This window comes from Myodes glareolus, chromosome X (assembly GCF_982192425.1).
Source record: "Myodes glareolus chromosome X, mMyoGla1.1, whole genome shotgun sequence".
Lineage (NCBI taxonomy): Eukaryota > Metazoa > Chordata > Mammalia > Rodentia > Cricetidae > Myodes > Myodes glareolus.
This window is the reverse complement of record NC_142053.1, coordinates 143,076,569-143,101,740: the sequence shown is the minus strand read 5'-3', so window position 1 is coordinate 143,101,740 and position 25,172 is coordinate 143,076,569. Positions and strand designations below refer to the sequence as shown.

Here is a 25,172-nt window from a genome sequence, read left to right as displayed (position 1 = left end):
CACTCCTTGCCTTCTTCCTTCTTCTACCCTTTCCACCCTCCCATCTACCCCAACCTCTATAGTCCAAATTTTGTCTGGTGATCTTGTCTATTTTGACTTTCCAGGTGGATTTACATATGTTTTTCTTGGGGTTCACCTTTTTACTTAGCTTCTCTAGGATCATGAACTATAGGCTTTGTTTATGACTAGTTTCCACTTAAGAGTGAGTACGTACAATAGTCATCTTTTTTGGGTATGGGTTACTCCACTCAACATGGTGTTTTCTAGTTCCATCTATTTGCATCTTGTCATTGTTTTTTTTCCACTGAGTAGTTCATTAATGTGTAAATGTGTCACATTTTCTTTATTCATTCTTCAGTTGAAGGGCATCTAGGTTGTTTCCAGGTTCTGGCTATTACAAATAATGTTACTATGAACATAGTTGAACAAATGGCTTTGCAGTATGATTGAGCATCTTTTGGATATATATGCCAGTACCAAGTGGTATTGCTGGATCTGAGGAAGGTTGATTCCAAATTTTCTGAGAAATCAACATACTGATTTCCAAAATGGTTGTATGAGTTTGCATTCCCACCAGCAATGGATGAGTCTTCCGTTTACTCCACATCCTCTCCAGCATAAGCTATCATTGTTGTTTTTGATCTTAGCCATTCTTACAGGTGTAAGATATAATCTCAGAGTTGTTTTGATTTGCATTTCCCTTAAGGCTAAGTATGCTGATCATTTACCTGAGTGTCTTTTGGCCATTTGAGATTCTTCTGTTAAGAATTCTGTTTAGTTCTCTACCCCATTTTTTGACTGAGTTATTTAGAATTTTGATGTCTAATTTCTTGAGTTCTTTATATATTTTGGAGATCAGTTCTTTGTCTGATGTGGGGTTGAAGGTCTTTTTCCATTCAGTAGGCTGCCTTTTTGTCTTCTTGACTGTGTCCTTTGCTTTACAGAAGCTTCTCAGTTTCAGGAGGTCCCATTTATTTATTGTTGCCCTCAGTGTCTGTGCTACTGGGGTTTTGTACATGGAGATAGATATGGATCTATTTTCATTCGTCTATATGTTGACATCTAGTTATGTCAGCATCATTTGTTGAAGATGCTTTCTTTTTCCATTGTATAATTTTAGCTTTTTTGTCAAAAATCAGGTGTTAATAGGTGTGTGGATTAATATCTGGGACTTTGATTCAATTCCTTTGATCAACCTCTCTGTTTTTATGCCAATACCAGGCTGTTTTCATTACTGTAGCGCTTTAATAGAGCTTGATGTCAGGGATGGTGAGGTCTGCGGTAGTTCCTTTATTGTACAAGATTGTTTTGTCTATCCTAGATTTTTTTGTTTTTCCATATGAAGTTGATTATTGTCCTTTAAAGGTCTGTGAAGAATTGTGTTGGAATTCTGATGGGGATTGCATTGAATCTATAGATTGCTTTTGGTAGGATTGCTATTTTTTATTATGTTTATCCTACCTATCCCGGAGCATGGGAGATCTTTCCATTTTCTGGTATCTTTTTAGTTTCTTTCTTCAAAGACTTAAAGTTCTTGTCATACACTTGTCTTTCACTTTTTTGGTTAGTGTTACCCCAAGACATTTTATGTTATTTTTGGCTATTGTAAAAGGTGATTTTTCTCTGATTTCATTCTCAACTTCTTTATCATTTGTATATAGGAGGGCTACTGATTTTTTTTTTGAGTTGATCTTGTATCCTGCCACCTTAATGAAGGTATTTATGAGTTGTAGGAGATCCCTAGTAGAGTTTTTGGGGTCACATTTGTATACTGTCATATTGAAGGACCACAACTCATTTTAGCCACAGTTATGTCATTTTGCAAAGAAGCTCAGTTCAGAGAAGGGCCCCCGGAATGCTGAGCAAGGCAGGATACCTGAGGTCAGAACGAGGACAGCCTTATTAGGCTGCAGTACAGAGGATTTATGGTCAGACACCTGGTGAGATACCCAGGACAGCCTTATCAGGCTGCAGGACAGGGAATTTATGGTCAAGACATCTGGCCTAGGGGGAAATAAAGACTTCAAAAGACTGACCATATATGCTTGAGATAGGGACAGGTCAGTTATCTGGTTTCTTTGATCCAGGCCAAGGACCACGAGGCCTGCCCTCAAATTCACCCCTCGCCTCATTCAAACTGGCCAATGGGACCCCTGTAACCGCGCTTTTGCTTCTGTAACATTGCTTCTGCCTATATAAAGATACCCCAAGAAGTAGCTCGGGGTGCTCAGTTCTCCATGTGACTGCAGCACCCACAGGCCTGTGAACATTAAAGTTTGCCTCTTGTTCTTGCATCCAGTGGCTCTCGGACCTGGTTCTTGGGCACGGGTCTCCACGCATGTGAGACACCCTCCGGGTGCTCTTTCATTTGGTGTCAGAAGTGGGATTGTGGAAGATCTCTGCCCAACCCATCCGACAACCCACTGGGAGGTAAGCTGGCTAGCCACTATTTGTCCTTGTCTGTTTGCTGTCTTGATGTATTAATTTGATGTAATGCGCAAGCGTTTGTATTCCGTAGACCTGGATCCACGGTCATCTGTATTCTGGGCGGCTTTGAGGAGGAGCTGACGGGCTCTGAACTTCTCACCAGCTACCCTGGGGGACGCCCCAGGGATCTGGAGAGCCCGAGGGGCTCAGCACGAATCCTAGAAATTCGTGCCTCTGTAGGGTGAAGTTTTCACTTCCCCATCTGAATTTGTACTTTCGGTTTGCTGCAGCCATCTGAATTTGTACTTTCGGTTTGTCACCGAAGTTGCGCTTTGCGTTGCCGGCTGTCTGTTCTGTCTTTGTCATGTCTTTGTTTTTGTATTTTGTTTCGTTTCTGTTTGTACTCGAGTCTAAACCTGGTACCATGGGACAGTAAACAGTAAGTATCCACCGCTGACCTTTGCTCTAACTTTAGAGAGAAGTTGCAGACCAAGCCGTGGAAATCCGAGAGACAAGCAGTCTGCTTCCTGGAATGGCCACCAGGAGAGTTTATCCAGGGAACTCCCCTACTCTGGGTAAAACCATTTTTATTACAGAGCATGGTGCAGATGATAGCGGCAGTCTGCCCCTCCCCTGTCTCTTTTCCCATGCAGGAGCGGGAAAAAAACAAAACAAAACAAAACAAAACAGAAAACTCTGCCTTCTCGGGCTTCCTCAACCCAGCCCGACCTCCCGCTTGCTGTTGTTGCTGTTGCGATTGCCAAGCCCTACCCCGAATGTGCGCTGCGCTTGGCTAGTTCTGGTTAGTTCTCGGTGGCGAAGGGCACCGCGCTGATGAGAGCAATGGCTGGACTTGCCAACCGGCACCTTGGGGGCGACCGCCGCTGGTGGGCCGCAGATGAGGAAGAGCGCAGGCAGCCACGGGACCCTGCCAAATGGGCCCAGACGTGGGGAGGGAGCAGCTATGTTCTGCCTCTGCATGCAGGGGGCCTTTGCGTTGGACGCTGGGTGCGTGTGCTTCTGGGAAATGAAGTCTTCCGAGTCAGACGAACTACGCTGTACTCTGCGCCTGCGCACAGGGTCCTCCTGGGAAATGTAGTTCCCCGGGCGAGCGACGCTATGGCCTCTGTGCCTGCGCACAGGGGCCTCCTGGGAAATGTAGTTTCCGGGGAAATAACATTTCCATGCTTTTTGATTTGTTAAAAAAATTGGGGGGGTTGAGGGTCTTAATGAGTAGAGAATGGGGGCGTAGCCCGGTCTCTCATAACTGCTTCCTGCTGAGTTTGTGGGTGTCGAGGGGTTCGGGGTGTCTGATGCATCCTGCTGATCATGTCCTGTCTGCTGGCGTCCTGTGATGGCTGATTGAAACCGTATATCTCTGGGTCTTGAGGAACTGGAAAACAAGTCACGTTAGGAGAGGAAAAATAATTAAAGGGGAGATTTGAGGTGGGGGGGATAAAAAATTAAATTAAATGATGCTTATTCCATCTTGAGTTTGGTCCGTTTAGGTGGGTCAAGCTGGCTCCTTGGAGCTTAAAGAAAATATCTTAAAAGATATAAATTTTTTTTTCACCCTGTATGATTAGGGTACTGGAGTGTATCTTGGGCATTACCTCAACATCCAGGGGATACCGCTGCAGTCAGTGTTGGGCCTGTCATGTCAAGGGACCCGTTAAGGTTTTGCTTACCACCTGGGCTTATGACAGTTTTGTAATCTTTGGCTCCATGCCTGATGATTCCTGTAACAGCAGCTGAGTGGTTATTTGGAAATTTAAACATGACATTGAAGGTATTTGGAGAGGTCATACATAGGAAAAAGAGGAGAAAGGAAAGTATGTTGGCACAAGAGAGTTGAGTGAAGGACAGGACCTCTATTTTCCTTGGACTGGAGTAAGGGGAGCTGAACTTGGTGTCCTCTGGAATTTAAGAGAGCAAGGTCCTGTCTGAGTTACTGTGTATGAAGGATTGTCTTGAGTTGGAGGAGTAAATGGTTTAAGATGTGACAGGTGAATCCAGTGAGGAATTCCCTCGAACTTGGCAGCTGTAGGAGTTAAAAAATTACCCTGAGGGGACCCTGCCATTTAAGGGAAAAGGGTGAGGGACGTTGACCTGGGGGAGAAAATAATACCTGATCTCCTATTTTAATCGGTGGTGGGCATGGGTTAGCATACAGTTGAGGTAATGAGTGGTCAGTAAAGTCCCACAGTAAGGCACGTAAGTAGGTTAGTAGTGGGGTAAGTAGGTGATCAGGAAGTGGGGAAGTTTTAGGTGAGAGGCTGGGAACTAGAACGGGCCGCCCATACATGAGTTCGAAGGGTGAGATGGAAAGAGGGCTCTTTGGGAGGGCCCTAAGACTAAGGAGGGCCCGAGGTAAGAGTTTTACCCAGTCAAGGTGAAGTTACTGTGACATTTTAGTAAGGGTATCTTTTAAAGTGCGGTTAGCCCGTTCTACCTTCCCTGAAGACTGAAGGTGGTATGGGATATGGAAATGCCAGGGAATATTGAGAGCCTTGGACAAGTTTTGAGAAATCTGGGAAGTGAACTCAGGGTCATTATCTGACTGAAGAGAGGTTGGAATTTCAAACTGAGGAACGATTTCTTGGAGAAGAACATCAGAGACTGCCTGGGCTCTCTTATTAGTACTGGGGAAGGCTTCAACCCACCCAGACATTGTGTCCCCAAAACCAGGAGATATTTAATTCTTTTGACTGTAGGTATATGTGTAAAATACAGCTGCTAATCAGTTCCTGGAAGGGAGATTCTGGCCTGGTGGGTAGGAAAAGAGAAGCTATGGTATTTGGTCTTAGTATCTGACTTTTGACAGATCTGACAAGAGGTAGTGATAGCCTTTAGGAACCTTATGTCCTCAGGGGTGGGTTGGAGGTGAGCCTTAACAAAATGAAGTAGAGCTTCATTATTAGGATGAAAGAACTGATGTAGGTATGACAGGATCTGTTGGGTGTCAGGAGGTGTCTATGAGAGTGTGGGCTGCACTATAAGGACCCCCTGAGGTGACTGAAGTAGATCTGGGCTCTGGAGTGCTGCTGTCTTAGCTGCTCTGTCAGCCCGATTATTTCCCTTGGAAATAATGGAACTGTCAGACTGATGAGACCGACAGTGAATAATTCCTATAACTTTAGGGAGATGGGAGACTTTTAACAGGTCCATAATATTTGAGTTAGTTATGGATCCTCCTTTTGTTGTGAGAAGCCTGCGCTCCTTCCAGATAGCTGCGTGGGACAGGAGGATATGAAAGGCATATTTAGAGTCTGTGTAAACATTTAAAGATTGTCCCTTCGCTAACTGAAAGGCACGGGTGAGAGCTATCAGCTCAGCCTGCTGGTTAGTGGTGTGGGCAGGGAGTGCCCTCACCTCAACTATCTCCATATCTGATACTATGGCATAGTCTGCTCTACGAGTCCCATCACATAAAAAGGAACTTCCATCTGTGTACCAGGTATAAGTGGCCTGGGACAGTTTGCCCTCCTGTATATGTGAGGGGTGGGGTAGTAGGTCCTCTAGGACCTCATTGCAGGAGTGGGATGGGGAATCATTAACATTAGGGTGAGGTAGAAGAGTTGAGATATTAAGAGGTGGGCAACATTGAAAAGTGAGACTGGCATCTTCTACCAGCACCACCTGAAGGGAAAGAACTCGAGAAGGGGGTAGGGTTTGCTAGTCTTTGTAAGTTAAGAGGTTGGACAGATTATGGTGAGAGAAGACTGTGGTAGGTGCCCCAAAAGTTAGTTTCTTTGACTCAGGAATCAAAAGCTCAGCAGCTGCCAAAGCACGTATGCAGGGTGCCCAGCCCCGAATGGTGAGGTCCATCTTCTTTGACAGGTATGCTACAGGTGTAATAGAAGGTCCCAATTGATGTCCTAAGACCCCAAGGGCATATCCCTCCTTCTCTGCTACATAAAGAGAAAAAGGGCAAGTGAAATCTGGAAGAAGAAGACCTGAAGCCTGGATAAGTGCCTGTTGGAGTCTCTGGAAGGGTTTGGTAACAGGATGGAGAAGGGGCTCATGCAGAGAGCCGAGAGCTGCTTCATATAGGAGCTGGATGGAGACCTGCTGACAGAAGAGGGAGAAGGGTGTTTAGGTGAGGCTTCTTTAGATTTTGAATAGGATTTGCGTGGGGTTTTGGGGGGCCTAGAAGAAGAAAGGTTAGGTGAGGTTTCCTTATGAATGGGCCCGGAAGATTTACGTGGGACTTTCGGAGACCTAGGACTGGAAGGTTTATGTGAGGTTGTGCTTGACCGGGTAGAGCGGGAGGAGGTAGCTCTCCGAGGTCGGAGAGATGGAGGTTCATTGGCTGGGTCCATAGCAGGAGCAGAGGGTTCCAGAGGAGATGGCATAGCTAGAAATATATGAGCAGGTGAACAGTGAGCAAGGACAGAGGGGTCAGTCTTAAGGGCCATATAGAAGAAAGCAGAGACATAGGCGAGTTCTTTCCATCTGCCTGTACGATTGCAATAATTTGATAACTCCCATAAAATGTCTGGGTCGATGGCGCCATTAGGCAGCCATTTGCAGTTTCCCTCTAAGGTATACTGGGGCCATTTCTTGGAGCAAAGACAGAGAAGTGTAGAAATCTGTTGGGAAGGCATAAAAGCATGAGGTTGTAGAGCATCCAAAAGACATCCCAGTGGGGAGTTTGGAGTGATAGTTTTGAATGGTTTGCTCCCCATAGCTAAGGCCATGAAAACACCTGCAAAAACCCGTGGCACCTCAAGCCTACAATGAGAACAGCTCCCTGTTAAGGTGAGATGCAGATGGAGTGAACACTCAGGACTCAAGAATGGATGTCCACATTTCCCAAGAGGGGTGCTAATGGCCTAGCTGAATCTGGGCAGATTGCTCAGAAAGCAGAGGCCGTGCTGCACCGTAGCAGCCAACTGCACCATAGCGGCCGTGAGAACGAAAAGAAGGAAGGAAAGGAATGAAAAAAGAGAAAGAGCAGAAACTGGAGACCCCGAACCTCCAGCTGCAGGTGTGCTGGGAGCTGGCCATGGCCAAGCCATCCCAGGCACAGGCTTAGAAAAGGGGACAAGCTGGGAATGAATGCTAGCGAAGGGACCCCAGGCCCTGAAGGCCCGCGGTTGGGGGAAGTTCCCCCAACCCTAGAAGCACCAGGTTAAAAGAGTCGGTTAAGCTGGCCAGAAGGGGACACTCAAGATTAGGAGCCAGTGTTGTTCGTAGGAGCCCACCCAGGCAGATGGAACACGTGGGTCATTGTAGAGGAGGTCCTGGTTCTGATCGTGCCCTGGGAGGGTGGTTGGAGCCCCGGGCAGCGCCTGAAGCCGGAGTTCTGGCCCCGGGTGGAAATCCTGGGCAGGCGAATATCCGAGTCACGGCACCAATAATGTTCTTTCCTAAACTGCATTTGTTAGGTGTTTTTAAAAAATATTTATTTATTTATTTATTTATTTATTTATTTATTTATTATGTATACAATATTTTGTCTGTGTGTATGTCTGCAGGCCAGAAGAGGGCACCAGACCTCATTACAGATGGTTGTGAGCCACCATGTGGTTGCCGGGAATTGAACTCAGGACCTTTGGAAGAGCAGGCAATGGTCTCAGCCACTGAGCCATCTCTCCAGCCCCAATAATGTTCTTTCCTGCAGAATCGAAAGATAACAGCGAGGTACAAACAAACCCACGTGTATGAGTTTATTACAGGGAGGGATGGGGATGTGCCAGACCGTGAAGGGAGGGGCAGAAAAAGAGAAGAGGGTGGGAATCCCGCGCCTTGCTTTTTAAAGGGGACCCCAAATGCTATGTTCTGTGTCTGCACGCGGGGTGGGGGGGTGGAGGGGCTTTGTGTTGGACACTAGGTGCGTGTGCTTCTGGGAAATGAAGTCTTCCGAGTTAGGTGGCCGACACTGTACACAGGGGCCTCCTGGGAAATGTAGTTCCCCGGGGGAATAACAGTTGCTCTAGCCAGAACTTTAGGAACTATGTTGAATAGATCTGGAGAGAGTGGGCAGCCTTGTCTTGTTCCTGATTTTAGTGGAATCACTTTGAGTTTCTCTCCATTTAATTTGATGCTGGCTGTCAGCCTGCTGCACATTGCTTTTATTATGTTTAGATATGTTCCTTGCATTTCTGGTCTCTCCAAGACATTTATTATGAAGGGGTGTTAGATTTTACCAAATGCTTTTTCAGTATCTAATGAGATGATCATACAGTTTTTTTTCAGTTTATTTATATGATGAATTACATTGATAGATTGTTGTATGTTGAAACATCCTTGCATCTCTGGGATAAAGCAGGCTTGATCACGGTGGTTGAATTTTTTGATGTGTTCTTGAATTCGGTTTGTCAGTATTTTATTGAGTATTTTTGCATCTACGTTCACGAGTGAGACTGGTCTGTAATTCTCTTTCTTGGTTGAGTCTTTGTGTTTTTGGTATCAGGGTAACTGCAGCCTCATAAATGGAGTTTGGCAATGTTCCTTCTGTTTCTATTATGTGGAACACTTTGAGGAGTACAGGTATTAGCTGTTTTTGGAAGTTCTGGTAAAATTCTTCACTAAAACCATCCGGCCCTGTGATTTTGGAACAGGTAATCAGGTAGACAGTATCCAATAGGTTGAGCAGCCTGGACCTGAGGGAGAATCTTATCCAAAATTAATTGCAATCCTTTTAAGGACTCAAGAGATTAGATTGGGGCAATTTGCTAGCATAAACATAAATAGTGGAGGAAAAAGACATTATCAATGGACTATCAGCCACAGTCATTAAAACATTAATAGGGGCATGTTCCATTTGATCCTCATTATCCTTATATATCTTTTATAAGAAACCCCTAATTCGCTATATAGTTGTTTTTAAAAGCCCAGGAACAGAGGATCTCCTCTGACACAGAAGGAGTTTTCTCATTGGCTTTTAGTATGGAATAGACCCAGAGATTATGTTCCACATTATTTGCTATAGACAAGGTTACTATGGGTACATTAAATTCAATTGAAGTGATTAATAAATATTCCCTTCTCCTTCTTATTTTAACACACCTGTAATTTCCATTATCTGAACCCTTTAAAGATATTAATTATGCTGAAATCTGTGTTATTGTGTTGGGATTAGACAGTTAGATTAGCTCATCACAAGTATCCTTCATCCATCTGGCTAAAGACTATTTGTTCCCCTTTTTTTGTCCAAACTGTGGGCTCTGGTGAATAAAGGCCATCTTTTTCATGGCAAGCCAATATAAGGCCATTTCCTATGATAAGGATGTTTCTTATTTCTTCTGTCAAGATGCACTTAGATTATGATTGCATAGATTGAAAATAAAACAACAAAATTAATAATGACAGGACAATCATGATGCAAATTTCAACAGCAAGAACACAACGTTATGTTATATAGTCAAACCTTAGAAAATTTGATTTTTTTTTCAATCACTTTCCACCTTTGGGGGTTGGGCTCATCTTCTGTGGGTTCTTCATGTGCTTTCTTGAGGAGTAAATGATGAATTCAGACAGAAATACCAGTGACTTTAACAACTGTAGGAGTACAGAGAATCATGGTTTGAGGTTCTTTCCATATAGGTTTAAGCCAGTCAGTTTTGAAGTGTGGGACTAATACAGCATTTCTGTTTTGGAACAGGTAATCAGGTGGACAGTATCCAATAGGTTGAGCAGCCTGGACCTGAGGGATAATCTTATCCAAAATTAATTGCAATCCTTTTAAGGACTCAAGAGATTAGATTGGGGCAATTTGCTAACAGTCTGATATATACTCATAGACTATTTCATACAGGGTGAACTTTTCTTCATAGGGGATACATCAGACTCTAAAAAAGGCACCCATTTCAAGAGTATATTTAGTTAAAATGTTGAAAGTTCTATTTATTCTCTCTATTTTTCCTAAGCTCTGAGGATGATACATACAATGAAATTTCCAATTTATGTTAAAAAAAACTTTAGTGAGCAATTGAGATAATTGAGATAATTTGGCCATAAAAGTCAGACTGTTGATGTTTTGGAGATATAGGGATGTTGGGATTCATGAGACCCAGATGTGAGGCCCAGTGTAGCTTCCTGAGCCTAACTTGAGTTTGGTGACCTTTCTTTGGCCATGACTTCTGCATATGAGTGACTCAGAACAGCCTGTCCTAAATCTGCTTCTGCCCAGTCACCACTAACACGGCAGAATACTCTTAACCCTTATTCCTTACGCACCTCACCCCATCCCAAGACTCCTACCCCCTATCAAAACCCTATATATGTTTCTGCCTGATACAATTAAATGAGATTCTGCTTTGACAAGACTCCCGACTCAGTGTGTTTTTCTCTAGTGACCAAGCAGGGAGGTCTGGGTCATTGACACCCACCATCCTGCTTAGCCTCAGGGAGAGATGGGCAGGACTGGCTCTGCCACAGCCCTATCTGCTGGAGATCCCAGTATAAAGAGACCAAATCTTAGAATAATCTCCATTATTAATTTCTTAGCTACCACTTGGGTCATTTCTGTTCAGGGTGGAAAGGCCTCTACCCAATTTCTGACAGTATTGATAAAGACCAACAGATATTTGTAGTCATACAGTCCTGACTTGACTTCAATGAAGTCTATTTTCCAAAATTCATCAGGTACTCTACCTTGACTCCATTGTCCTCTGGGAAGTATGTTCTTTGTATTTATCTTGTGTGTGTGTGTGTGTGTGTGTGTGTGTGTGTGTGTGTGTGTGTGTGTCCAGAGAGTCAGAAATGAAGGGAGTTCTGAGATCTTCTTAAGTGACAAGGGTATGGTGTGATATAATGCAAGGCAGTTAGCCAGTTTGGGCTCAATACCTCTGGCATTCAAATTCTTCTATCAGACAAGATCCACCATCCATTGTGGCTCTCCTGAGCCTGCAAGTCAGAATGTGACTTGATCTCTTCTGGATCACACTCAGGAACATCTTCATCAAGGCAGATTGGGGGCTCATGGACATCAGATAGTTCCAGAACAGTCTGGGGTTTTGGGCTCCCTGAGAGCAGCCTCTTTGGAAACTTGATCTGAATGATTGTTGTTACCTTGAATTTGGATAGTGAATAATGGCTAATTATTCAGCTGGTAGAGAGATGATCTCTAGCAGCTGGACAATTTTATGTTAATATTTAAGTCTTCCCCTCTGAGGTGAGTAAGCCCCCCTGATTATATATCTGTCCGTGAACATGAGTCATGGCAAAAGTGTATTGGCTGTCTGTGTATATGTTCACCTTTTTTTCAGTCCATCTTGAAGCCTGTTTCAAAACAATTATTTCTGCTCTCTGGGAAGATGTCCCCCTGGATAAGGCTTATGTCCAAATGACCTCTTTCTGGCTGTAACTACTGCCACCTCTGCATTCCTGGTTCCTTCTTGAATGAAGCTACTGCCACCCATATAGGGATCTGCATCCTTGGTAGTGAGAGAATTGTCTGTTAGTGAGGTTGCACACCTTGGATGATGTTCAACATCTTCAGGCAGTCATGGATGGGCTTCTTAGGTTCATCCTCTGGCAGTAGGTTGGCAGTATTAATGGCCAAGGATGTATCAAAAGTCATTCTGTCTTTATCTAAAAGGAGGACTTGGTACTAGTACTGGTACTGGTACGGGTCAGGTGATCATTAGACATGCATTCATTAGTGGCATCTCTCAGCAGGGCTTTCGCAGTGTGTGGAGTTGTTATAGTTAGAATCTGTCTCAATGTGAGCTTGTCAGCTTTTTTTTTTTTACAAGAATTGCAGTGCCTGTGATGGCTGTTAAACAGTGGGGCCCTCAAGAGGCTAGAAGATCCAGTCTCTTTGAGATGTAAGTTATTGACCTTTTCCAGGGACTCAGGGTCTGAGTCAGGGTTCCTTTAGTAATACCCTTTCTTTCATGGCCATACAGAAGAAAGGGCTTGGAGATATCAGGGAGAGTTAGTATGGGGGTCTGTACCAGAGCATCTGTTAAGTTCCCAATGGTTTATTCATGTTTCTCAGTCCAACACCCAAAGGGTTGTCCCTGGTCACAGTACAAGAGTTTGGCAATTTCAGTGAATCCAGGTATCTAAAGACAGCAATATCCAACAGCTGGAAATTCCCAAACTTGTTTCTTGGTGGTTGGGGTTGGGATTTGCAGTATGGCTGCTTTGTGGGTCTGGGACAACAGTCTTTTCCCTTCTCTCAACTCATGTCCCAACAAGTAACTGGGGGTGAGCAAACTTGAGCTTTCTTTTTTTGAAACTCTATAGCCAGCTGAGCTAGTTTTTTCAAAAGGCCTCTGGTAGTTCATTCCCTCTAACAGAACCTGATGGTAGTCACTGAGTGACTGCCTACCTCTCTCTGTGTTGTAGACCCATTAGGTCTCCATTTTGCAGAGCACAGTCAGTTGCCACTGCCCTGGGGTCATCAGTCATCAAAGCTATTCTGGAAAGTACTTCAGTTGCTTTCATGAGAATCTATTTCATTTCTTTGATAGTGAAGAGGGTATGAAGAATCTACTGACAGTCATCTCATATAGGGAGATGATTGAAAAAGAATCAATTAGATAAATTAAGGAATAAAGGCTAGTGCTGAAAGGGGGTTCTGCCTCTTTGAGATATAGAGATCTGTGGTGGAGAAAGGGGCATACAGGTAAAGATTGTCAGGAAATGATTTTAGAGGATCTAGGACTAGAGGAGGTACACCCCAGAACCAGAATCAGAGGAGAAGTCATGAGGGCCATATGGGACTCTCTGGTGGATGTGGGGAGGGAAAAGACAGGGGGAAGTAGGGAAAAGCTGGGTGGGATAGGTGGAGGTAGGGAAGAACTAAGTGGTGAGGTAGGGGTAGGTATAGATGGGGGCATAGTGAGGCCTTGGTGGTAGGGACCATGGTGACAAAGGTGGAGATTGAAGTGAGGAGGGGAGAAGATAAAGATGGTTATATGGAGGAAGAAAGGGTTCTTCCTCCTGAGTCCTGCAGAATGGTCTTCAGTGGGGCTTGTTGGTCTCTGCTACAGGACATATAAATGTCCATATGTTGTCAACCAGGGCTTGGCCGCCTTGCTTGTTGTCTTCATCCAGTGGAGTGGGTTGAAAGTTGCTTCTGCCCAAGGCAAGTTGTATCCAATCTAATCTGGGTGACTGGGCTTACTAAGGGGGGTATTAACCACTGCCCAGGCCATCTCAGAATCAAAAGTACTCTGGGAGGGCCAGTCAACCCCAAAAGTAGGTCATTCAGTTTCACAGAATGTTCAGAGGTGATGTTTGGTAATGTATAATCATAATCTTCCTTAATAATAGGGAGATAAATTTTACCAAAATCCTTTAGAACACAGGTTAGAGGATTGTTATACTTTCTAATCTTATAACCCATACTGTCCATCAGTGCAGATGCCCTAAGTCCAAAATAAACCAATTAACACAGAAAGTACAAAAGGCAGAAAGAGAACAGTAAAATGAAACCAAAGATGTACAAGGATAAGACAAACAGGACAGAAAACCAGAACAAGAACCTCAGGTGATTAGTGCAATGTCTCATTTTGCCCTGAACAGGAAAATATTGGGGGCCCTTGTAACCCCCTCCATGTCCCAGTTAGGAATCTCACAAAAACAGAACCAGACTACAACTCACCAGGAGGCCTCCATAAATGCTTGCTATTTTTCTCAGCATGAAATTTCACTCTGATAGTCCACTAAAAGAGGGCAGCCCTGGAGCCTTCAAAAGCCCCAAGGCACATGCCTCTGAAGTCAGCCTCCCAGTCCCCAGGGATCCAGAGTGAAGGTCTGGGTTTAAAATTTGGATGAGTGGTCTGAATCTTGCTGTGGTCTCCAGAAGATGTTAGTACCAATGGCAAGACCATTAGCGCAATTTGAGCCAAATTTGAAGCACGCTTGACTTTTATTAGGCCAAGAGCTGGCCAGAAACTGCCTCCTAAATTGGGTTAAAGAGAGCAGTTCCAAATCCATCTCTTGGGCCACCTTTTAAGGGTAAAATCACAAGTAGTTTTATAGAAGGAAGACAATAGGGCAATAAGGAAATACAAAAATCTTTTAAAAAAAGCATCATATGGTTACCCACCATAAAATTAGGGAGGGATCAGGGAGTATAATGGAGGTTAGAGTATTCTCAAAAACAAATCAAGGTCATAGGTTGGGGAAAGTCAGGTTCCAGGAAACAGAGAGCAACTCAACTCTCACAGTAAATAGAAACTTACTGTTTCAAAAACATAGCACAATGGCTCCTACATTTATAGTGAAGTCAGGCAGGTTCCTCAGTTCCTGGAGTTGAACTCAAGTTATCAGGCTTGGCAAAAAGTGCCTCTATCCATTGATCCATCTTGTCAGCCCTGTATTGTTTATTTTGAGATTGAAAGTACAACATTCATGGTTGCTCATCTAAGTAACGTGTAAGATGCCCTATTAAATAAGTCCTAGGTGCTAGTGAAGGACCCCAACTCGTTTTAACCACAATTATACCGTTTTGCAAAGGATTCACAAATAACAAGCTCAGGGCCTCCGGAATGCTAAGCAAAGACACCTGAGATTAGAGCAAGGACAGCCTTATCTGGCTGCAGGACAGGAGATTTATGGAATGGCATGAGTAGGAACAAAGACTTCAAGGGATGAAGAGAGGATTGCGAGGCCTGAGTCACGTATAAAGCGGGGCTCTCACGAGTCAGGGGCTGTGCAATCAGACATCTGGTCGCCAGCCAGGAAAGGGGGGGCAGGATAGGAGGAACAGTAAACCGCTGAATAGTCCCCTCATTGTTATTTAGGTTAAAAATTTACCACCCTGCATCTTGCTTCTGTAAACCTTGCTTTTTGCTCTCCTATAAGAAGAGAGCAAAACCTCCCAACCTGCAGGCGCGCAAGTCCTTCTAGAGACTTTGTCGCCCCAGGTACCTGCGTATCCAATAAACCTCTTGCTGTTTGCATCCGGCTGCGTGTTTTCGACTGATCTTTGGGCACGGGGTCTCTCCCGAAGGAAGACACCCACGGGAGTCTTTCATTAGGACTTTGTACCTTGCCAATATTGCATTACCGAGTTCCAGAAATCCAGGAAATTTTCTCTAGATTGAATTATTTTTGTTGCTCTGAAATTCATTTTTCCTTTCTAGGGTATGACTGTAAAGTTGTGACAAATTAAAGAAAACAATTTTTCCATTTAAAGTCTCTAGGACAAATGACAGAGACTCAGGAACTCCCACATTGTAAGTCTCCCTAGTCTCCCAGTGAAACTAAGTCAAGAGTACTATCATCAGGAGAAATATACTTATTTTTTGAATTTTATGTTTGCAGTTTATGAATCAAAAGCGGGAACATCACACCAGTTCTATAAAGTCATGGCATTGGGAACACGAGGTCCCCCACCCCTTTCCTATATGACAAATGGGCTCTCAGCAAACTGCACATGTAGGGGTTTGCAGACTTGACACATAGATTGCAAAGAATAGTGGTTTTTCATTTGTTAAAGAAATAGGAATAAGTCAGGAAAAACATTTCATTTTCAAGTTCTGTTTGGGGCTAGGGATGGAACCCAGGGCCTTGTCCATACAAACCACAAATTCCATCACCGAGCAACAGCAACACCTTTTCTTATTTTGAGATAAAGTCTTTCAGTTTTTCTTGGCTGCATGGGCTAGCCCCAAAGCCCAGTTTTGAGCAATCCTCCCACCTCAGCCTCCTGAGTAGCTGGGACAACACATACTGTATAAGGCTTATATGGAATATTTCTCAGGTCAATATTAGCCAGAATGATCAGTTTTTCAATAAAAATTTTAGTTTCTGTTTTTTTTGAGAAAACATTTTCAAAAATACCCAATTATGACTATAAACTACATTCCATGAATGGTCTTTGAGGCCAGCATTGATTTCCCCCTGAAAATAAAGTCAGGATGTTTGAAAACTTGAGTACTGACTTCAATAATTTTCTGTGAAATGTTTATGTTAGCTTGTGGTAATTGATTCTTAAATCTGATAAAAATTTAGACTGTCCTCTTTTCTGATGGTTGACTCCATTTTGCTGTTGCTCTTCAAGTGTATGTGCTGCTTTGCTACTGGGGGCTCTAATTGCCACACCATGAGTGAAAATCATGGAATATGAGGACTTTCCATGCAATTCTTTTTCTGTTCTATTAGTAATTACACCATGTTGAAGAAAGAACAGTACTCAGCCTATTCTCCTTGGATTTACTTTGTAGCTACTACATATTGCTGTTTTTTTCTTTTTCAAACTTCAAAGAAGCAAAATGGCAAGCCTTAAAAGCCTGTCTTTTACTCTGCTTTTGTCTCAAGTGTGTACTAGAGACTTTATGTCTTATCGTCAAAAGAATAAAATATTGTCTTGTTCATAGTTTTTGAATTGACAAAAGTTTTGCAAACCTCCATGAGGACTCCATATAGGTTTCTTTTTTAGCAACCAACCTGTTGTAATTGTGAAGAAAATGGACACAATATATGTGTAAATCTTTAGATAGAAACAAAAGATACAGACTTTAATAACCCAGGAGACCCTATCCAGTTCTTATTGTCTTCCTTCCACCTGTTTATCTCTCTGTCTCTTGGTATCTAGTGTCATGAAGGTGAGAGTGAAGAAGCCCTGAGCTCCTGATTTGCTCACATAGTGGGTTATCTTTATGCGTGCCTTGATTCTAAAGACACAGAAGTTAGAGATCAGATAAATCCTGCCAAAGGGGCTGTATGTTGGCTGGAATGATGTTCTGGGTGTGTGTGTGCTGGTGGAGCATTTTCTGATGCAGTTTGAAACCTTGGGAGGCAGCTCTTCCCAACAAGAGCTAACGTTTGCCTTCCCACTGAACAAACAGATTTGCTACTTGATGTGTACAGATTTGCTACTTTGACTTAGCCAAAATTGATATATGAAAACAAAAACCTTGCTCTGAATGAAGTTATAATTTTACTTGACATTATATAGCCCTTGAGAAATGAAGGTATAAAAATGATGAGTTTTGTGGATAGATCTACATATGTGTGTATGCTGGTGGAGCATTTCCTGAGTACCCTTTTAAAACCTTGGGAGGCAGCTATTCCTAGCAAGAAATCCTTCTCCTGCCCCTCTGAACAAATAGTTAACACATACTGTCTGTTTGCTTCATTCATGGTGCTCTTGATACTTGTGTGTGTGTGTGTTTCTCCACACCCCACCCACTGTCACAGAGCAGTTTCACCCATTGTCACAGAGCAGTTTATGAAAGACGTGTGTTTCCTCATGGGCCAGCAGTTCATTTTCTAAGTTGAATCTTGTTACAAATGCTTGTTTTCCATAAGTGCCTCTTTTTAGAACTTTACTACAGAGTAGAACTATATTTCTCATTAAGGGAACCAGTATAGCAAGAGGAAGCAGAAGCTGATTCCTGAGGCCATGTCTGTGTTAATTTACTAGACTATCAAATAGAAATATACGTCAACAAAAGCTATTTTTTGATTTACTGCTACAAAGGATCCATTGAGGTTTCAATTTTGTAACTAACTGTCCTTTGGTACCCTTGTCCCTCTATGTCAACCTTTAGCAGAGAAAAACAAGTGAACCAAATGGTGTCAATTAATTATGTCTTGCTTTACTGAATTATTTTTATTTTACTTTGTTGAGACAGGGTCCCATGTAGTCCAGACTGACCTCATACTCACTACAGAGCCAAAGTTGTTCATGAACTTCTGATCTTCCCACTTACCCTTCCGTGTGCTGGGATTACAGGTATGTACCACGACATCCAGCCTGAACTATTTATTTTAAAAAGATAAACCACGTTAGTACTTTTATTTAGGGTGCATGCACAGAAAGATAACACCAAGACAAAGAAAAAGCACGGAAACAGCAGCAGCAGCAACAAAAACCTAGCAACAACTGAAGTTTTTCTATGGAAAACCACTTGCCTTTCATGCATGCTATCTTGGGTCTAGCACTGAGCAGTGCATTACAAGGAATGTGAAAAGACATGACCAGTGACCTCAAGATGCTTCTACTCCTATCATAGGATGATAATATCACACTCATTAAAATGAGGAGAAAGTCTTAACTTCAGAGCACATTATTTTTTTCCTAGGAAACAAAATTAAATCATGTGGCCACAGTTAATATGTTATCATACAAGGAGGAGGGAGAAGTATTGTTAGGAATGGCTAGAAATTAGGCATGATTCAAATACTGATAATGATTTGCATGCCAAGTTAAAGAGGTTTCATTTGATCTAATTTATTTAGAGACAAGGTGTCATTATATATCCCTGGCTGACTTGGAATTTGCTATGAAGCTGGCTTCAGAATCACTGAGATTCAATTGCTTCTGCCTGTTGAGTACTAAGATTAAAGGTGTCCTCCATCACACCCAGACACAGTTTCAATTTTTATTTTGTACATTAAAAGAAATTACCCGGTTGAAGAACATAAAATAGAAAAAAAAATCTAATAATTATATTTTCCTTTTATAAAAGTAACTGTGGCATGTTTTGGAATTGAATAGAATTAATTCATCTGCCAAACATGGTAGCAATGCCTGTAATCCCAGAGGCAGAAGCTGTCAATTCTATGAGTTCGCAGCCACTCTGGTCTACATAGCAAGTTCAAGACCAGCCAGGGCTATATGGTGAGACCCTGATTCAAAACCAAGTCTTCATTTGGGGACTGACAGGGTAGTTCAGTGGTAGAACATTTACTTACCAGACATGAAACCTCTAGACTCAATCCCTAGCACTAAAAAGATCTTTTTGTGAAGTTACATGGCCCATTGGGTTTAGCAGACAAGCACATTAATCCTGAACATTTCAAAATAAAATTCTACTATCTACCTCACTGGATGGCTGTATATGGAGACACGTAACATGAGGGCTGGCTTGTTGGGGTTTCTGTCCTGCCCGGTACCCCACAGCTGGCAAGCCCCAAAGAAAATCACATAGTGATCTCTATAAGTTAACAGGAAAATTCTGGGAAGAAGGAAGCCCATTCCTCCCATTCCTGCCCAGATCACAGAAGAAGCAAGATGTGATCTGCCCCTCTAAAAACGTTACTGAGCCGTGTGGCTAACATAGATAAGAATAATGGGTTAATATAAGTTTAAGAGCTAATAAGAAGCCTGAGCTAATGGGCCAGTCAGTTTATAATCTTATGGAGTCCTCTGTTTCATTTTCTGTGGGGCTTGCCAGTGGTGGGGAACTGGGCAGGACATAAACTCCAGCAAGCAAGCCCTTCATGTTACAGACATGCTCCCTTTCAGTGATAAATGTATCATCTGTGTAATTAAATACCAAACCAGCCCACACACTTGGAAATGTCATTATTTAAAATCACATGACCTACCTAGGTATGAGAACTAACTGGTGACAGCAAATAATTTTGAACAAGTCTTTACTGAGTGCTGGCACAGACCATTGGCAGCTCTAGAGAAGAGGTTAATAGCCATCTGCCTTTGACTGTGTATTTCTGATGTCTGTAGGCAGTATCCAAGCCTTCCTCCTACCATCTTGTGAGACTAGAGGGTAAACTGGAACCCCAAAAATACAATTACAAAATAACTTGAGAGTCAAAATAAAGAAAACCACTTTCCCTACCCTTTCCTTCTGTTAATGGGATGGGGTGGGTGGGTAGGGTAGTCATTCACTTTACCCTTTTAGATTCAAAATACACATGAATTAAACTGACAAAGAACAAATTAAGAGAAAGATACAATTTTATTTAATATTTTCATGTGGCTGACAAGTCTCAGAAAGTAATGAGATCTTAAAGAGGTTGATATAAGGAAGGCTTACACCTCATTTTAAAGAAGGGAGATATATTTTGAGAAAGTAACTAGAAATATATCAAGGGAGCTAACAGACGACAAGGACAGTTTGAATTGATTCTGTTCATGCAGTTCCATCTCATTGACTGTCCATCTTCAGTGATCAGAATTGTTCTTCCATGCCTGTTAGAAGGTATTTTCCTTATGGGAAACTTATGGCCTATTTTTAGACAGATAAAAATCTTTGCTTACACCTGTTGATTCTCAATTGTTTTTAGCTCAAAATAATCTTTATGCTAACATGGCATATTTAAGGTTCACTTATTCTAATCCCATCCACTCTTATTTTAGTTTAGTTTTTTTGAGAAGTGTGTGGGTGTGGGGTGAACTGTTGGACAGGTGTCTGCTCTAAAATATCCATCACAAACTGGTATGTATTCCATGGCTAAAGACTCTACCTCTCAAGTTCTACTTAAAGGACATCCTTTCAAAGTCTGTGCTCCTTCTATCCCAGTCATTCACTTAAGCTAAGGTGGATGTTTAACAAGCAGTAATGTCCATGAAAGTGTTTATCATCTGTAAAGTGCTAAGATGATAGATATATGATTTATGATGTAATGTCATTGAAATTAATCTTTCAAAAGTGATTACTTTGGTATTTCCTATAAAGGCAGCAGTACCCTTGACCCCCCCCCCCGAAGGTGTAAGTCACAGACAATCCCACACCAGTTTGGAATTATGATTAATAGAATGGTTATTTATTCAAAGGGGAAAAAACTTACAGATTACCGTCCCAGACAACAGCCCCTCCGCGCAAATAGGAAAGGAGTCTAGGAGCCAGAAGCGGAGCCGGAAGCCAAAGAGGGAGTGGAGGACAGCTGCTGCTTTTTTTTAAAGAGAGATAGACCACACCCCAATGGGCTGGTAACTCAGCAGCGATTGGCTGAAGGAGCAGAAGGAGCTCCCTTAGCATCTCCCCCTTTTGTTTAAGTAAGAGAGTTCTAAGCCTACTATGAAATTATATACAATAAGTACAAACCTACGAAATTATATACAATAAATACAAATATCCTATTCTAACTAACTTAAGTCTTGTATAACAAATAACTTGGCCAAGTCATGAAAGGAAAGTAACTACATTTATATAATCTTCAATCCCATCAAAGATCTGAGAAGGGAAATAATGCTACCTGAGTAATTGGGAAGTGCAATCAAGCAACTTCCATAACATGTAACAAATCACAGAGACAACTGGCTACCTGGGCAAACACCCAAAGTCACGTTTGCAGCGTTGAAGCAACCAACTTTGGCTAAGGCCTGATGTAACTGACATACCATTTTCAAAGGCAAGAAACTTTTCAAAACTGTCTTACTCTGTCTTGGCAGGATATGACAGTCCTGTTTTATCCATTTACGGATATTCTGTAACTCTGTCAGTAGTTGAGGTAATGAGCATTTCTTTACCCAAAGGCCAGTTCTGCCAAGAAGAAAGGCTCCAGGTGGAGTGTCTTTGGTGCTCAACATTCACTCAGGAATAGATCAGTGTTGCCAGGAGCAATTGTGTCTCCCTACCACAGAACTCTGAATTAGATTAAAGGCCATTTTCTACAGCTCTTTGAAGAGGTTGAAGATTATCTATCTATACTGAATATAATCTCTATGTATCTAAAGAACCTGATTAGTCTAATTATAAATGACAAACTTAGATGACTATTGATCTATATAATTCTCAATATCTATCTAACTTAAAGACTGAGATAATAAACAACTGTGCAATAAATGAGGACAATATGACCTCCAAATATAAACAATGTGCAAGTATACATTGCAATATGGTAAATATATATATCAATACATAAACAATATATAAGTATCTTAATCAGAGGTAGAAGTGTACAATGCAATATGGTAAATATACATATATCAATACAATATATATATATATATCAAAACATAAAAATGTTTTAAACAGAGGTAGAAGCATGCATGCATAAAATTGTCAACATAATTTAACTTTGTATCAATATATAAGAATCGATACCAATATGTTTGTATGTTTGTCTAAAAACAATAGCTCACAAGTACAAAACTATTATCCCATAATCCAATTATCCCTCTTTTTTTTAAAGATTCCTGTGCTTATAGAATTCCTCCCCCAATCCTCAACCGTATAATAATTATAACCAACCCCTAAATGATGTCCCTAAACCCAAGGACAAATTTAATGGGAGAGGGGACGTCGTTCTCTAGAATTAGTTCCAGCTGTCATGGGGGCGACGTTCTTTCTGGGGGATCCTGTGAAAGTAAAATGATGGTTAAATTTCAAGATCAATGTCTTTTAAAATTGCAAATAGTCTCTGAGTATTTTGTGGAGGTCTGGCCAGAATGTTGTACAAGATGTGCACCATTTCAGCTAACCAAGTTGGAATCGTCTTGTGTAGCTGGTACCCAAAACAGGTCTTGTAGTAGCGCTATCAGTATCATGACATCATCTCAACCAGGTGGAGTTGTTGTTATGGGGCCCTATGTTCTTCCTGGAAACTTCAAATGTCACTGCAGGAAAAACTCATTGTTCATTGTGGAAAAGTTAAACATTAATCATATAGACATATATAGACATAAATATATTGAATGAAAGACATGATAGATATATTTAATGAAAAGTATGATAGATATGAAGAAAACCCTAATCCTAATCCTAACCCTAACCTTAACCCCTAACCCCTAACCCTAACCCTAACCCTAACCCTAATCCTCATCTTGGGGAGTGACAAAAATAAAGTAGAGTAAAGAAATAGTTGTGATTCATTCTAGCCAAAGGATCCCAATTGGCCTGCAACCTAAATCAGCAAGTCTTTTTTTTTCCCACTTGCCTCAGTCTGCATTGCAGTCAGCATGCATACATTCTCAGGAGCAAACCCAATCAATAAAGCATAACTGAATTACATCATTGCTATAGTGATAACCTTGAATCTGTATTAATCTTTGAAGAAGCTTTTCATTCAGATACTTTTGTTCCTTATTACAGTTAGCCAGGCCCTATGATTCACTTTATAAATGGCCCCTACAACACCCATTATGATGACTAACTCTTTCTGGCTGCGGCTGGTAATTATTGCTTTTGTATTTAGTCCATTTTGGAGAAGCCTCCAGATCCCGTATTCAACAGATATTTATTCAGTTCTAAAGACACCGCACACCTGCTCTGCTCAGGTCCTCAGCTGGGCTCAAGGGATAAAGGTATACAATAGCTTCTACCTTCCAGATATTTACTGTCTACTAGCAAGTTGCTTCTACTTTCTCCAACTCCCTTCTCCTATGGGTCTCAGACTTCTGCTTTATCACTGAGATCCTAGCAAAATTGTAAGAGACCTCAGGATGTGTTCATGGTCCTTCTTTGCTCACATTTATGGAGGGATGCTGTATCTCAGTTTGATTTCTGTGCAATGTGCTACAAGCTTACTGCTGTTTAATCATCACACCCCTGTGCATTAGGTGCAGATGAGGAGACTAAAGCTAAACAAGTCAAATAGCTTGGCTACGTTCACCTAAGCAGTCACAGAACAGCTCTGGCATGATCCAGTCTGACTCCAGAATCTTTGTATTCTTCTAAGAATTAAACCAATGAGCTATAGCTGTCAACAGGTGGGTAACATGTAAGCAAATATGTGTCAGTCCGTGCGTATTTGAAGATAATCACTTCTGTTTCCATGGCCTCATGATTCATTAACAATTGGCCTATAAAATTATTTCCCTCTTTTCAACGTGTACCAAACTATGAGCCTGAGTAGTGAGCATATTTCCCATGAGGTCCATCCATCTTTTGTTTATATAGGGCCCCATGCCAGAGCCCACACGGTGGATATTGAACATGGGCCAGAGCACTAGAAGTTCAGCAAAAGCTTTTATGGAGAAAGAGCTTCTGCATCTGTATGAACAGGTTTTATTTGCTTTGTTTCTGTTTTGGGAACCAAACGCTCCCTGCTCTACCAAGTAAGGTGAAATTATGAGAGGGATATTTCATGGATGGGGACATCAGTGTTAGTTGTGTGGTTAATCTATAACAGCTGCCATCTGTGACACTATATGCAATCTTGAATCTTGTAAATACAAATGGATTTTCCAATCCACTTTGCATTTAAAATTGCCTAGATCTGGAAGGAATTGGTGGTCACTGTGGTAGCCAGCCTACATAACATAAAATGGTCAACATATTTTCTTTTCATGGGTTTCAATTAATAACTTCTGAGGAACTTCTACAGATCCTGAATATGCTAAGATCCATAGACTAGAAACTGAACACATAATCTGTCTTGATTCTGAAAGATCGAATCTAAGAACTGACCTGATTATTCAGAGAATCTAGAAGATTCCTGGACCATTACACATTTCAGATATAATGAAGATTATGAGGTAACCATAACAATGGCAACTCTCCCCATTCCTCTGTGGAATACAAATATGCCATGTGTTCAAGAGTACTAGCAAATACTCACAAAGGCCTACCATAGGAAGAAGCAATGCTTAATTGTTTATTAAAAAGCCTGCTTGCCAGTCATGGTGACACATACCTACAATCTCAGTACTTGGAAGGTGAAAGCAGATGGAACAGAAATTCATGATCATCTTCACCTACATAGTAAGCTCCAGGCCAGTCTAAAGTACATGCAACCCTTTCAAAAGGCAAGCAAAAAAAAAAAGATGAAAATTTAAAAGCCTGCTCTTTAAGATGTCTCATGGTTTTTTTTTTATTTCTTTGTCCTTCCTTTATTGCCTTCTATTGTAGAAAGAGGATATTTTGTTCTCTTAATTACTGAGCCATCTCTCCAGGCCCCAAATTTGGTAAGTTCTGTGAGTCTAAGTGATGAATTTCAATTCTGAATTTGTTTGGGGGAAACCTTCAAACTTGCAATTGATGTCAAAAACCTGGGTGATTTTCTATAAACTGCTCCTGATTGGTACTTTGACTGATTCTATTGCCATAAGATATAGTCATATATATATATATATATATATATATATATATATATATATATATATAATAGTCATATATATATATATCTTATGACACACATATATA

At 41.7% G+C, this 25,172-nt stretch overlaps 1 long non-coding RNA gene across 1 annotated transcript; it reads left to right on the top strand.

Annotated features, from left to right (window-relative positions):
* Nucleotides 1–1,793: 1,793 nt before the first annotated feature.
* LOC125417927 (uncharacterized) lies at nucleotides 1,794–24,935 on the top strand. Its single transcript, XR_015736941.1, has 6 exons — nucleotides 1,794–2,866; nucleotides 6,268–6,526; nucleotides 7,908–8,073; nucleotides 17,973–18,073; nucleotides 23,588–23,737; nucleotides 24,879–24,935. It is a non-coding gene; the product is annotated as an uncharacterized LOC125417927 (long non-coding RNA).
* Nucleotides 24,936–25,172: the final 237 nt, after the last annotated feature.